This window comes from Procambarus clarkii, chromosome 8, assembly GCF_040958095.1.
Source record: "Procambarus clarkii isolate CNS0578487 chromosome 8, FALCON_Pclarkii_2.0, whole genome shotgun sequence".
Classification (NCBI taxonomy): domain Eukaryota; kingdom Metazoa; phylum Arthropoda; class Malacostraca; order Decapoda; family Cambaridae; genus Procambarus; species Procambarus clarkii.
In genome coordinates, this window is record NC_091157.1 from 6,695,582 (window position 1) to 6,712,254 (window position 16,673).

Consider the following 16,673-nt stretch of genomic DNA (forward strand, 5'->3'; position numbering starts at 1 on the left):
ATGTCTAATGCCTCTTTACGTCAGACATCTAAATTCATGAATGTTTAGATTTTTTGCCGATTTTCAGGGTTACTGAGAGAGCCATGAGAGGCGCCGACTACGCGTAGAATCTCTACGACCTCCCTAACTGCTTCAGCAGTTTGGGGTTGGTGACCCTGGAGCCAGCTCCAGTTTATTTACCTTTTTTAATAGATAATTACGAGTCGCTGGTCGTTATAGGGACGATGATGTTTGGACATAATCGAGACTGAACAACCAGCAAGACGAGTCTGCGTCCTTGTCACTCGATCGTCCCTTGTTTTTTTTTTAACTATTTATTAATTCCATTTCCATCATCATTTTTTGTCCTTCTAGCGAGAGAAGACGTTGCCTGGGGAGGGGGGGGGGGGGGTAGAAATAGCCTAAGCTACTCTATCTCTTTGAGATGTATTTTATTGTCTCAATAAACATACTTGAACTTGAAGTTGTCTGGTGGGGACTACTCCAGGGGCCGCCAGTCCTCGTCATTAGAACATAAGAACAAAGGTAATAGGAAATGTAGATGTTTATCTCTCAGAATGTTTGGTAATATGTTTATTGTTTGTGATGTGTGTCTATGTATGTATTAACACGATGTACTGAACATATAGCTAGCTATATGCTAGAACAGCTAGAACAGCTAGCTAGCTAGAACATATAGCTATAGCATACATGAGAATAGCTTGAGCTACCTCATCCCTTTGTGTGTATTTTGCCTCAATAAACTTATTTCAATTTCAACAAAGGTAACTGCAGAAGGCCTATTGGCCCATACGAGGCAGCTCCTATTTATAACCAGCCAATCCCACTCATATACATGTCCAACCCAACAATTATTTATAATATCAGTAATATAATTATATTCATGTTAAGTACGGTTACTAATCTTAGAATTATAAAATATAAGTAAATATGAGTTATCGAATTGTATTGATTGTTTCAAACGTGGATTGGGTTACATAAACGTCAAATTGGAGGTGGTTTAGTCTGGCCAGAACCGTGAGAACTTTGACGACTCATCTAAGTCTGGCCGATGATAATTAGCCTCAAGCATCGTCAAAATTGTTGTGTTTATATGGTCACTAAATCGCCGCAATTTTTACGTATGAATCAAGGTCCCAGGAAAGATCATAGTGCTTCAGTATTCATTAAGTCTCTAGCGCCTTGAAGGTATGACTCTTCAAGAGGTCCTCCTTCCCTGACCCTTGAGACTTATCACTCGAGTATAACCTTTGGGAAGTGCTTCTTACCTAAGATCTCAAGACACATCACTCGCGAGACGCATCATTTGAGTATGAGCGGGAGATATATCATTCGAGTATGACCTCCAGGCGATTATATTACTCGTGAAGAATTCAGAATGAAGGGCAAGGCGCTTGGCCTATATTATTCTAACTTTTATATAAGTTTTCTGGAGAGGCTTCGCGTCCAACTCTACTTCTGACACATGGGATTTTTAAAGCCATTATAGTCAATTGTCAATTATTGTTTCGGCCCGGTCAATTGACAATTTATTATATAACAAAAAAACGGTCAATCTACTCATGAAAAACTCTCCAGATACCAAGCAGTCTATGCTTGGTATCTATGATACCAAGCAGTCTATGCCTTTAAATGCCCACTTGGGGACTGTAAGCCCCAAAGAACTCAGTATATAGGCAAGACAACAACGTCTCTTTCCAGGCGATTAACAATGCATAAGCAACAGGGCTCCATTAAGGAACATATAATCTCTTCTCACAACCAGACCATCACCAGAGAAGTCTTAACAAACAACACAGAAATCATCGATAGGTACAGCGATAGCAGGCAGCTCGACATCTGCGAGGCACTACACATCAAAAAGTCGACACCAATCAACAGCCAATTAATGCACAACTATATTCTACCCACTTCAAGACTCCGTACCAATATAGAAGCATCAAGAGGAAGTATGGGCCAATAGGCCCTCTGCAGTTACTTCCATTCTTATGCTCTCATATCCAACTAATGCCCATTGTTTCGTGTTCTGTCTTGTATTTTGTCACGAGTTTGTTCACTTCATCCAAAACTTGCACCATATCACCTCACCCAAATGCGAGTATAAGTAAGACGGATAAGCTGTTTAGTGTTAGTATAAGTAAGACTGTTTAGTGTTTTCAGGTTACAGTTGTGTATGTAAACTAAAGTCTTTGAAAATGTAATAAGTTATTACGAAACGCGTTCAAGCGTCGCGTCAGACTAGAAATAAATATTAATTTTTGGAAAATTGATTTGTCAATTACCCTCGACAGTAAAAAGAAACAAAAGAAATATTGAGAAAATTCGTGTTAGAATTATTAACCTCACTTTTTCGGTCATATTTAACAACATGTTTATAAGAAAGACTGCTACCAAAATATACTAAAATATATATATATATATATATATATATATATATATATATATATATATATATATATATATATATATATATATATATATATATATATATATATATAATTATATACACATACACGAACGTATAAGACGACTTCACTTTTAGTGACGTAGTTGCCTGTATGTACAGTTACATAGTTGAGACCAATAGCAACATGTGCCATAACAAGACTCCAGAACTTGTGCCACGAGGAGTGGTCGGACCTCCTGGGAGATTATTGCTCACGGCAGTGTGCCTCACCTGTGTCTCGGCCGGTCACTGCCTCACCTGTGTCTCGGCCGGTCACTGCCTCACCTGTGTCTCGGCCCGGTCACTGCCTCACCTGTGTCTCGGCCCGGTCACTGCCTCACCTGTGTCTCGGCCCGGTCACTGCCTCACCTGTGTCTCGGCCCGGTCACTGCCTCACCTGTGTCTCGGCCGGTCACTGCCTCACCTGTGTCTCGGCCCGGTCACTGCCTCACCTGTGTCTCGGCCCGGTCACTGCCTCACCTGTGTCTCGGCCCGGTCACTGCCTCACCTGTGTCTCGGCCCGGTCACTGCCTCACCTGTGTCTCGGCCGGTCACTGCCTCACCTGTATCTCGGCCGATCACTGCCTCACCTGTGTCTCGGCCGGTCACTGCCTCACCTGTGTCTCGGCCGGTCACTGCTTCACCTGTGTAAACCTGTGTCTCACTCTACGGTCGAGTTCCGCGAAAGGACGTCTGAAGTTCCGCTAGTGTTTCCCCTAAACTTTTCTCGTAAGGATGAAAATGCATTTAAAACATGTAAATTGTTGCCGAATGTAGATAAATTATTGCATGAGATAGCAATATATTGCATTCTATCGCACGAGTCTCGGAGCATGAGTCGCCAACCATGAATTTATGCAATTGTAAAAATCCAAGAAGTTTTGATCGTTCAGTGACGGAATATTTACGAGCTGAAGATAAGAAACTCGCTAGGGAGCAGGGGAAGGAGAAGCCCCGAGGAACAATGATGGAGCGTAGACCAAGATAGTTACAAAACTGGACCAGTACAAGGCATTATGTAACAACGGGTTCGGCGTCTTAATGTGATGAGACTCTATATTAAGTCACTAAGTAAATATTCTCCCTTCCGGCAAATATACCTAAGGAAGGCTGCAGCTGCCTGCAGAGTGGTGGCACTCCAGCCGACAGGAACACGCTACAGCTACCTGAAGAGTACTGGCACTCCAGCCGACAGGAACACGCTACAGCTGCCTGCAGAGTACTGGCACTCCAGCCGACAGGAACACGCTACAGCTGCCTGCAGAGTACTGGCACTCCAGCCGACAGGAACACGCTACAGCTGCCTGCAGAGTACTGGCACTCCAGCCGACAGGAACACGCTACAGCTGCCTGCAGAGTACTGGCACTCCAGCCGACAGGAACACGCTGCAGCTGCCTGAAGAGTACTGGCACTCCAGCCGACAGGAACACGCTGCGGCTGCCTGCAGAGTGCTGGCACTCCAGCCGACAGGAACACGCTACAGCTGCCTGAAGAGTACTGGCACTCCAGCCGACAGGAACACGCTACAGCTGCCTGAAGAGTGCTGGCACTCCAGCCGACAGGAACACGCTACAGCTGCCTGCAGAGTACTGGCACTCCAGCCGACAGGAACACGCTACAGCTGCCTGCAGAGTACTGGCACTCCAGCCGACAGGAACACGCTACAGCTGCCTGAAGAGTACTGGCACTCCAGCCGACAGGAACACGCTACAGCTGCCTGTAGAAATCAGTAAATATGGCCCGAATCATTAGACAATTTCAGTTAACATCTGTATAAAAATATTTGTCAAACATGAGACACGTAACTGCTCTGCCCTCATTTGTGACCGTGTAGATTATTATTACATAATGTAATATATTATGTATTATATATATTACATTATTACATAATGTAATATATAGTGACCTGAAGAATGCAGCCATGCACTTCCTATAAGCTGCGGCGCCTATCATTGGCCAGAGACGTCTTGATATAGAAATTACTTAAGTGTAAATAAACAGGACTAGTGTTATTTAAGTCTCATAGTAAGTGTACTTAAGTGACAGATCTCTTGGTTAAGTAGTTCTGAAAATCATCTGGGATGGATTATATCTTCTTAATTGAACAAAGTCAAAACATATGTCGTTATGACTGAATCTGGCAATCTTGATGTCTCATTATTAACATCTTTATTGACAAAATTTCAATTTTGCCTAATCTGAGAATTTCAATTCTGGTCTAAAGTTATTGAAGACGATGAGTCACAATAACGGGGCTGAAAATATGTTGACCAAACCACCTATCGCAACAACGTCCACAAGATGGAAGACTTGTGGAAGAGAAGATGGAAGGCAAGATAGAAGATTGAGAATTCTCCGATACGTCGTTTCTTCATCTTCTAATGTGTGGTTTGGTCATCAAAGCTATATAACTGTCAATGTCTAAGATGGTATGGATGTGAGCTATGGAACCTTCAAAATGTTGACCTTAGTAAGGTAGCTTGTGACTGAAGCACGTGTGGCTGGAGGAGGTGTTCGAGGACCATCTTGGGCCTCCAAGATATTCCTCAAACCTCGCACTTACTGCAGTCGTCTCCCAGACCTGAGTTCCACGCTCACACTTGAAATAATTCACAAGTGAATGATATCGTTTTATCTGAAGGGGGAATCACCCATCCAGCAAACACAATGAGCTCATTTTTTTTCTTCAGGCACTCACTTATCACAGGACACTCAAACCTTTCCTGAAATATCAACTTAATTGTGGACTCTAAGGTGAATCTCAAGAGTCGATATATGCGCGCTAATGCTGAGTGTCACTTGGGAGATAAGGTCACGCTTGACAACTTGGAGGAGTTCACAATATATGCCACTTGAATTATGGAGACTTTGAGTGTGATGTAAGATACACCCTTGTACACAGTAACTTATGCTGGCAACACAGCTCTTATGCTTCTTATTCTCAAAACCTTTTAAGGGATAACAATTATTACACGGCCAGATTTTCCACTTGAGGATATCATGCAAAATTTAGAACGAAAGTCGAGAAAAATAAATACAGTCGTCAACCGTCAAGTCGAAGCTGACAATATGGGAATACAGGAATTTAGTGCTCAAAATATCTGCTCATAGATATCTGATATAAAAATATCATAGACATCAAATTATCTGATAGGTCAAGTTGAACTCCAGGTTACAATTCTTTTAACCATGTCATAGCTCAGTCGATTAACCCTCATCACGGCCCTTGTGGAGTTATACATTTTCTTTCTTCTCGTAGATCTAAGGCAGAGGAAAAGCTCCGGACAGATACCTAAGCATTCACAAGCCTAACCTTCAGTGGCTTACGCAATATCAATATCTTGAGTGTGGATACATTCACAAATGACATTCAAAGAGCAGAGTGAATATCTGACAAAATATAAAAATTCGGTTTGAATATAAGGAGAGAAATCTACAGGGTCGTGTCTACGCGCGAGGCACGAAGAATTCAGAATGTTTGACAGAGAAGCCATTCGTTCCCTAGTTGATTAAGCAGCACCTACCTCACTCTTGCTCCTAGTTAGTGGGCCAAGGTTGAGATTAATCAAAACGGTGCAATGCCAATCCCGTATGGTCTCAATTACTAAAACGTGGTAAACTAACAGCGGTTGAGATAGGGAAAAACACACTTACTGCAGAGATGTTGACCATCTTACTGACCTGCTTGACACCTGCATGAATTGGACACACCAAGAAACAGTGCACTAAACGATATAATAAACAGAGCATGAACTCAAGGCAGAACAGTGTGCAACAGCAAGAGGTGGACACACTGTAAGGACACACCATCAGTGCCTCTGAGATCGCAAGAACAGCCATTGAGAAAGATATCACCATGCAAGCACAGCAAGAACCAACGCCATCACACTTTAAGGCAATGACTGTAAATGGATAGACAAATCAGACTATCCCCTATCTGCTATGCATCGTCGTATAGATGAATACAGGAACAAACTCGTTACGTTACAGCTGCACATACATAGATGTATGAGTAGATCATGAGAGGTGAGCAACAGGAGCTCACCTCTCCCGTTAAGGTAGGAAATCCAGTAGATGTAGACACTTACTAGGAACATCCTGTGGAACACAACATTTTAAGTGTGTTATACTTCCTCATGTTGAAATGTTCTTGTTCACCATCACTTCACAACCGCAAATTGTCTCAGGCATCGCTCATAAGTCAAATATATACAATAACGTCACGGTAATGCCCCCTCTGGCAACAGTGCCACAGTTGACATGCGGGCGTGAAGATGCCACAAGCACCTTCACAGTCCTGTACCTTGTGGTGTATGGACAGTAAATTACAGCTTTTTGGGGGCTTGTTTTAAAGAAAAAATCCAGGTGCTCTATAGTATGTTTCCTTAAAAAATTCTCAAGTCTCCCTAGAAGATATATCTGCACAGGTTACTGATATTGGCATCATTTCATCCATTTGGACAATGTCAACAATGTGAGTCTTTAACCCTTGAAATGAGGCCTTTCTGAGTCTTTTATTAAGAGTGCCTCACGTAACATTGTCTCAAGTCATCTTAACCAGTTGTGATGACCTATAATCTCCCACGTTAATGACTCTGGTATCCCCCAACTGATTGGTCTCACAAACAGTGCAAAATATACGTACCTGGATAAGGGTTGTTTGTGCATTTCAGACTGCTTACACGTGCTTCATGCACTCGCTCTATGACGCACATTGCTGGGATCACGTACAGGGAACTCCAGGAACCCTAATGGTTCAGCTCTTCATTGACATTCGAGGTGTGAGTTGTATGATCATTAATCGCTGGTCCCTGCCTGGATAACGTTCAACAGGGCCTTCTCTTGCCATATTTACCCCTTGAGTTTATTTGCGTCATAATCACAATCCTCAATTATTATAACTGGGAAAGAGACTAGGTCTTTAAGATGATACTGAAAGCAGCATCAGCGGCTTCATCCTGTCGCCAAGGTGTCTCTCAGCTGGGGCACCAGACCTCTTTCTCAGGTGTAAACACACCTTGGGGCACTCCGGGGGTCGGTATGTTAAAAGAATTATTCAGTATCTGGAGCTGTAGCCTCAAGGCCGTTAGTGTCGTTCAACAACAAAACGTGTCGTTAAACACCAATGAATATAAATGTAAGGCAATACAAATTAGAAAAGACGCAACGGATAAGAAATGTTCTAGTTACAGGTGAACGAGGTGGCCAGCCTCGTTAATATAACCAAAATGTGTAATCTCTGAACATATTGTACTAGGTAAAAAATATCAGAACTTTTTCACCTGGGATCAACAAGACAAAAGCAACTACACAATCTTAAGACGATTGATTCGTCTACCGATACATAACACTGACTCAGCTCCAGTGTCTCAGTTTTGTTTTTCAACCAAGAAATTCTTTGGGTAAATTCATGGATTACCAAACACAGTGACCAATCAGGTTGTTTGGGTCAGCAATGGTGATATAACACTGCAGAAGTGTTATATCACCATATATATATATATGGTGATATAACACAGCCAAGAAGCACGTATTATTGTCAATATCACAGGGCATAAAGCAAGCCAGATTCACAAGACCGGAAGAAACTGCAGAAGACAAATATATACAGGGAAACGCAAATTAATGACATCGAAATAGGGAGTGAGCTAGGGAGCAGTGATCACAAAGAAATCAGATTTAGCATAGAATGGAATAGACCAGTAGGAGAAAATTCTGTTAAAGTGCCAGATTTTCGAAAAGCTGATTTTAATAGCCTAAGAAATTTTTTGGGTCATATTGATTGGAAAGGCTTGGGTATGGGGTGTGGGCCGGTCTTGGAGCGAGACATGAACCCAGCGATAGGTGACTTAAATGGGGATTTCGATGTGGATTCAATATATAACTTATTTAAGAATATTCTAAACAAAGCACAGGAACGTAGTATACCATACAAATTGAATAGATTGTATACTAATGACCCAAAGTGGATATCAAAGAATTTGAAGAACCTTATAGGTAAAAAGAGAGCTTGGTACAAAAGGATTAAAAATGGGGAGGTCACTTTAGAACAGGAATTCGTACAACTGGTTAGAAATGTTAAAAAAGAGATAAGGAAAGCAAAATACTTTGGGTAAATACTGGTTCAGTAACAGGGTTGTTGATTTGTGGAACCAATTGCCGCGTAACATTGTGGAGGTGGGGTCCCTCGATTGTTTCAAGCACGGGTTGGACAAGTATATGAGTGGGATTGGGTGGTTATAGAATAGGAGCTGCCTCGTATGGGCCAATAGGCCTTCTGCAGTTACCTTTGTTCTTATGTTCTTATGTTCTTAAAAAGAAACTATGAAGTTCGCATAGCAGGGCAAGCAAAGACAAATCCTAAAGGGTTTTTTCAGTTATATCGTACTAAGACTAGGGAAAGGATAGGTCCATTAAAAACTGAGACAGGTCAAATAACAGATAGTGATGAAGAGATGAGTAGTATTTTTAATAAATATTTTGTATCTGTATTTACTAAAGAGGAACTTAACAATATGCCTTCAGCCGAACAAGTCTATGTGGGTGGGGACGAGGACAGGTTGACGAGTTTAGCAGTTACCAGGGAGGATGTTCTTAAACAAATAGTAAAACTCAAACCAAACAAATCCCCAGGGCCGGATGAAGTGTTTGCTAGGGTGCTTAAAGAATGCAAAGAGGAGCTTTGTGACCCACTGTCAACCATATTTAATAAATCAATAGAGTCAGGCAGAGTGCCAGAGTTTTGGAAAGTTGCTAATGTGATACCAGTTTTTAAGAAAGGAGATAGATCACTTGCGTCTAACTATCGACCAATTAGCCTAACGTCTATTGTGGGAAAGTTACTCGAATCTATAATAGCAAATAAAATTCGTCTTCATCTTGAAAAACATAAATTAATAATTGAGTCGCAACATGGTTTTATAAATGGCCGTTCATGTTTAACAAATTTGTTATCTTTTTATTCTAGCATTGTTGAGGCAGTTGATAGTGGTAAGGATTGCGATGTTGTATACCTTGACTTTAGCAAAGCTTTTGATACAGTGCCACATGAAAGACTGATTAAAAAAATAGAGTCTCATGGTATTGGGGGTGCTATATTAAGCTGGATTAGGGCATGGCTATACCAAAGGAAACAGAGAGTTAGTATAAATGGAATCAAGTCAGAGTGGGAAAATGTTGTAAGTGGAGTGCCTCAAGGCTCTGTCCTGGGACCTCTGTTGTTTATAATATATATAAATGATTTAGATTCAGGTTTGAGTAGCAACATTTGCAAATTTGCCGATGATACGAAAATCGGTAGGGAAATTAATTCGGAGGAGGACTCACTATCACTTCAAGTTGATCTAGATAGGGTTTTGAAATGGTCAAAGGATTGGCAGATGCAGTTTAATGCTGATAAATGTAAAGTTCTGAGGTTAGGTAATGATGATAGAGTTACAAGATACGAGCTAGATGGTGTTGTGATTGCGAAGTCGGATTGCGAAAGGGATCTGGGAGTTATGATTAGTAAGAATTTAAAACAAAAGGATCAATGCATAAATGTTCGTAATAAGGCAAATCGGACACTTGGATTTATTAATCGCAGCGTTAGTAACAAGACACCTGGTGTGGTTCTCAAGCTATATCTTGCTCTAGTTAGGCCCCATTTAGATTATGCAGTTCAGTTTTGGTCGCCATATTATAGAATGGATATAAATTCACTTGAACGTGTCCAGCGTAGGATGACTAAGTTAATTCCCCAAATTAGAAATCTTTCATATGAAGAAAGATTAACAAAGCTTAAGTTGCATTCACTGGAAAGGCGAAGAGTTAGGGGTGACATGATAGAGGTTTACAAGTGGATGAATGGACATAACCGGGGGGATATTAATAGGGTATTAAAAGTATCAACACAGGACAGAACACGAAACAATGGATATAAATTGGATAAGTTTAGATTTAGGAAAGACTTGGGTAAATACTGGTTCAGTAACAGGGTTGTTGATTTGTGGAACCAATTGCCGCGTAACATTGTGGAGGTGGGGTCCCTCGATTGTTTCAAGCACGGGTTGGACAAGTATATGAGTGGGATTGGGTGGTTATAGAATAGGAGCTGCCTCGTATGGGCCAATAGGCCTTCTGCAGTTACCTTTGTTCTTATGTTCTTATGTTCTTAAGACCTATTGGTCCATACGAGAAAGCTTCTTTTGGCCCATAGGAGGCAGCTCCTATTGGCCCATACGAGGCAGTTCCTATTGGTCCATACGAGGCAGCTTCTATTGGTCCATACGAGGCAGCTTCTATTGGCCCATACGAGGCAGCTCCTATTGGCCCATACGAGACAAGTTCTATTGGTCCATACGAGGCATCTCCTATTGGTCCATACGAGGCAGCTCCTATTGGTCCATACGAGGCAGCTTCTATTGGTCCATACGAGGCAGCTCCTATTGGTCCATACGAGGCAGCTTCTATTGGTCCATACGAGGCAGCTCCTATTGGCCCATACGAGGCAGCTCCTATTGGCCCATACGAGACAACTTCTATTGGTCCATACGAGGCATCTCCTATTGGTCCATACGAGGCAGCTCCTATTGGTCCATACGAGGCAGCTTCTATTGGTCCATACGAGGCAGCTTATATTGGTCCATACGAGGCAGCTCCTATTGGTCCATACGAGGCAGCTTCTATTGGTCCATACGAGGCAGCTCCTATTGGTCCATACGAGGCAGCTTCTATTGGTCCAAACGAGGCAGCTCCTATTGGCCCATACGAAGCAGCTCCTATTTGTACGTAACCAAACTTAGATATATATGTGTAACCTTACTAAATGGTTTACGGGCTGACCTGTGCTACATGGATACTTCGTTCTGAGTAGCTAAATCTAAAACAACAACATACTGAATGATTGAGGGGATAGGTCACTGATGAGTTATAAACACAATAATCGTGTAACCCCAGTGATTGTCAACCAAGGTTGTCCCGAACACTGGGGACTCCGCGCGCCCGAGTCCAGGAGTCCGGAAGAATTTGCAACAGCTTACGGAAATGTACAACTTGCCACCTCTTTGTTACCGCGTTAAACAAAAATCTATTTGTTATTGCTTTAACATAAACAGTTAATAAAACAATAAATAGTTTTTTATTTGAAAGTTATTCTTATTAAGATATTCCTGTGATAAGTTGTTATTTAAGGCAGCGAGAGTTATTCTTGAGAGGAGAAATTTTCAGGCGAGGTAATTTTGGTAGTGGTGAGGTAATTTTGGTAGTGGTGAGGTAATTTTGGTAGTGGTGAGGTAATTTTGGTAGTGGTGAGGTAATTTTGGTAGTGGTGAGGTAATTTTGGTAGTGGTGAGGTAATTTTGGTAGTGGTGAGGTAATTTTGGTAGTGGTGAGGTAATTTTGGTAGTGGCGGGGTAATTTTGGTAGTGGCGGGGAAATTTTGGTAGTGGCGGGGAAATTTTGGTAGTGGCGGGGTTATCTTGAGGTTATCTTGAGATGATTTCGGGACTTTTTTTAGTGTCCCCGCGGCCCGGTCCTCGACCAGGCCTCCACCCCAGGAAGCCAAGGGTCGTAACACTTGGGTAAATACTGGTTCGGTAACAGGGTTTTTGATTTGTGAAACCAATTACCATGTAACGTGGTAGAGGTGGGGTCCCTTGATTGTTTCAAACGTGGGTTGGACATGTATATGAGTGGAAATGGGTGGTTATAGATAGGAGCTGCCTCGTATGGGCCAATAGGCCTTCTGCAGTTACCTTTGTTCTTATGTTCTTCTTATGTTCTTATGAAGCAGCCCGTGACAGCTGACTAACACCCAGGTACCTATTTACTGCTAGGTAACAGGGGCATTCAGGGTGAAAGAAACTTTGCCCATTTGTTTCTGCCTCGTGCGGGAATCGAACCCGCGCCACAGAATTACGAGTCCTGCGCGCTATCCACCAGGCTACGAGGCCCCTCGTAGTAATTTTGGTAGTGGCGGGGTAATTTTGGTAGTGGCGGGGTAATTTTGGTAGTGGCGGGGTAATTTTGGTAGTGGCGGGGTAATTTTGGTAGTGGTGGGGTAATTTTGGTAGTGGTGGGGTAATTTTGGTAGTAAGGCACGCTGTCTGTCCCCCCCCCCCCACACACACACTACTGTTCGTGTTATTTCTCTCAGTGTTCAAAATGTTCAGGTTAACATTGCAGAACCTCAGTACATAATTAATTTATTGTTTGGTAAATTGTGTGAGCGTATTATTACTATTCCCCAACGTAGTACTTGTGTGAGCGAGCACACTTTTTGTGCTAAACAAAAAATCAAAATCACAAGAATAGACTGTGGAAGAAGACTTTCGTGTTTATCTATCAAAGTTACGACTACGAAATACATTTATCTGTTCCAAAAAAAAGTAAGTTCAAAATTCACATTAAATTAGGAGACAATTTTAGAGACAATCAATAGTTTGTTTTATTGAAACGAATTATTTTCAGTTGTCAATGTATTACAAAACAAAATTAGAAAAAAAATCGTTAACAAATTTACACAGAAAAAGAAGTATATTAACACCAAAAATTACAAAATACATAATATGTGTAACCGGTAAGTCAGATGTAAAGTGAAAATGTTTGTCGTATTCCTATTAATTTAGCAAGTAGAAATTGAATAAAATATTACACGAATATTTATTAAGTTATGAGTTCATTATTATTTATTAACCCTACTACTTTACATGGCTATTTTGTAATGTACCCTTGACGAAGTTTGTGTGTCAGCCTGGTAGAGGTTCCAAGAGGACCACACTGGCCCCAGAGGACCACACTGGCCCCAGAGGACCACACTGGCCTCAAGAGGACCACACTGGCCCCAGAGGACCACACTGGCCCCAAGAGGACCACACTGGCCTCAGAGGACCACAGTACAAGGCACACCCCAAGATACTACACAGTGTCTTACCCCTTGGTCATAAGATGGGTTCTTTAGGTCACGCTCTACTACACCCTGTACCTCTGACGCAGTCTTCCAAGCTGGGCAAGAGTGAATCTAGATAGGATGTGGCAGACTGTCTACCTTATCAGCCAGTTTACTGAGCTTACTATCTTCACAAATTTATGTGAGGAATCATTCAGAGCCTTGTATATCACGTGTCAGACTAATCCTGGAGGCTCCAGCGTAGAGTCCATACCTAGTCATATATAAGGCGAACTTAGAGAAACTTCAGAGGTATGTCAGACTAGTTATGGAGCCGAGAGGTGTGAGTTACGAGGAAAGGCTACTGGGATTGAACCTCATGTCACTGGAAGACAGAAGAGCTATGGAAGACATTGTTATCACCAACAAAGTTCTCAAATGAATTGACAGGGTAGACAAAGCTGAGGAACCTGTATACCATTTGACTGATAGTTAAGAGGTGGGACCAAAGAGCCAAAGCTCAATATCCGCAAGCACAACTAGGTGCGTGCTGTCTATCTCACCAACCAGCTCACAGTCCGTCAATCTGATAACTTCTGAACCCCAGCAAACGTTAAAATGGTGGCCACATCGCGTGACTAAGTCAGGTCACCAAAGTCTGGATAGAGTACCACCAAAGTTTGTATATAATATGAACCCTGTGAGGCGTCACTCTCATTGCTTCGTCCACCCAGGAGATCCCGCCATCATTCAGAAACAAAAAGCCCTGACAAACACCAGCACCGCTCCTATGCCAGGTAAGTCCACTATGGACTCACCATAGCCCGTGCTACTTGGAACTTGTTCCGAGTTGCTGAATCTCTAACAACAACCACCCTGATAAAAAATTCCTAATATGAAAATCACATACTCTCAATGTTCATAGATCATAGCCATGAACCAATCTTCTCTGCCCAACTGGATACGCAATTTGAGGACAGTTGCAATTGCTATGCTGCAACAGACACGAGAAAATCATCGAAGGATATTCATAGGTCATCCACACCCAGGGTGCTTAAAACCCCAGCAGGGAGAACAACAAAGCCATTAATTACAGCAGGTAATCAGCCTCAACGCTGCCCCACAAGAGTTCCTTCCTGGTAATTCAAGGTACAAACCACACGACTTCAAACCCCAGAATATTTAAGAAAAAGTTCAATATTTATTAGCTATAAAAACAGAGACCAAAATGGCGGAATTACTCGTGAAATTATGCTTTAAATGCGTGTAATTAACAAATGACTCTAAAGGACTTGAGGCTAAACACACACAACTTTAAGACAAAGAATTCGGACGTCAGAATATTCACACTATATGACAACATGTTCAACAAGGCAAGCAGGCTGGGTACAAAGAACTAGAACTCACTCCCTCGTGGTCACTGTTAGGTAAACACTCAAGCAATTAGTGCGAATTGGCGAATAATTACTACAAGGTTCTGGTGGAATGGAGTCGTAATCTGTGTGGTCATTGCTCCCTGAAAAAGGGTCGAAGAAGAATATCAAAGGTGTGACATTATTTGTGAATCACTACAACATACAGGATGAATTTATTGAGTGGCATTATGTCTGCAGCTTTACTATAGCTAGCAGTCCATGACCCTAGCAGACAAAGGTGGTGGTCCATGACCTAGCAGATAAAGAAGGTGGTCCAAGGGCCCTAGTAGACAAAGAGGGGGAGGTTCCATGGCCCTATCTGGCAAAGGACGGTCCATTAGCAAGGGCCTTAGCAAAGAGGGGGGTCAAGGGCCTTAGCAGACAAAGAACGCGGTCCAGGAGGGTCCTAGCAGAGAAACAGGCGGTCCAGGGCCATTAAGGCCAATTGTCGATGGAAGAGGTTGAAGTGATAATTAAAACACGACACCAAATGGAAAGGGAACGGCAGCCTCACTTATCAAAGCACCAGAGGCGCCAACGGAGCCAATTCTTGATTCAGACTAGTTGGTGTCTTCAGGGTCGCGCTGGGCCCAAGATATCGAGGCGTTATTCCAAGTGTTCACAGCCCAGCGGGAGCTGCAGTTAGAGTCGAGGCCTGACTCACATTCACCAACAAGCGCACTGAATCTGTAGTTCATCGCGGAGCCTCGTAGCAAAGGGCTCAGCTTATATTATGATATATTTAGACCAGGTGTTCGAACTGGTTTGGTTATTCAGTTTGTGCCTGCTTCTGTTCACTGTGCCTGCTTCTGTTCACTGTGCCTGCTTCTGTTCACTGTGCCTGCTTCTGTTCACTGTGCCTGCTTTTGTTCACTGTGCCTGCTTCTGTTCACTGTGCCTGCTTCTGTTCACTGTGCCTGCTTCTGTTCACTGTGCCTGCTTCTGTTCACTGTGCCTGCTTAACTGTTCACTAGTAAATGCGGTTGAACAGTCGGGCGCTAGCTCTTGAGCACGAGCGAGGCTTCACAGCGACACACCTGCGAAGCTCATTGTTTTTTATGTAAACAAAATCAAACTGCTTCAAACATTCGAATCGTAAACACTGAATTTGCTTTACAAAGTTGATAAACTGCTCAGTATATTATCATATTGTAAATAATTTATACGTTCTTGTATTAAGTGAAAGTTCTAATAATTATCTAATAAATATAATGAACAATATTTTAGGTTATAAAGTTAATGGTTATTTGCATTCAGATGAAAAATAATTATATATGATTTATGTGGACAAATTACGAGACCTGCATAACTGTTGTGGAAGGCAGGTGGCACCGGCGCACCTGTGGACCCACTAGTGAAAATGTTGGCCAGGGTCTCCACTCCTGTTGTTCACCACCCATACTCATTCCTGCACTCACCTATTTGTACCTGCAGGATCGGGCTCTAGTTCTTGGACCCCGCTTTTCTAGCCGCTGGTTGCCTAATGCAATGACTCCTGACCTATTTCCCTATCATACCTGCTTTTAAAGTTATAGAGTTAACCTCTACAATCTGCTCTTTTAGGTCATTCCATTTACTCACTGACCTTACGCTAAAAGAATACTTTCTAACATCTCTTTAACACATCTGAGTCTCAAGCTTCCATCCGTGCCCCCCTTGTTCTATTGTTACTCATTGTAAACATTTCCTCTGTTTCCACCTTGTCCATCCCTCTAGGTATTTTATATATCTGTATCATGTCCCCCTCTCTCTCCTCCTTTCTAAGTAGTCACGTTTAGTTTTTTCAGTCTGTTTTCGTACCTCATCCCTCGCAGCTATAAGACAGTCTCGTTGCAAACTTCTGCACCTTTATGAACTTCCTTATGTTTTTTTTTTTAATCGTTCCACGTTAAGATTAAGTTCCACGATCCTGTGTGTGTGTGTGTGTGTGTGTGTGTGTGTGTG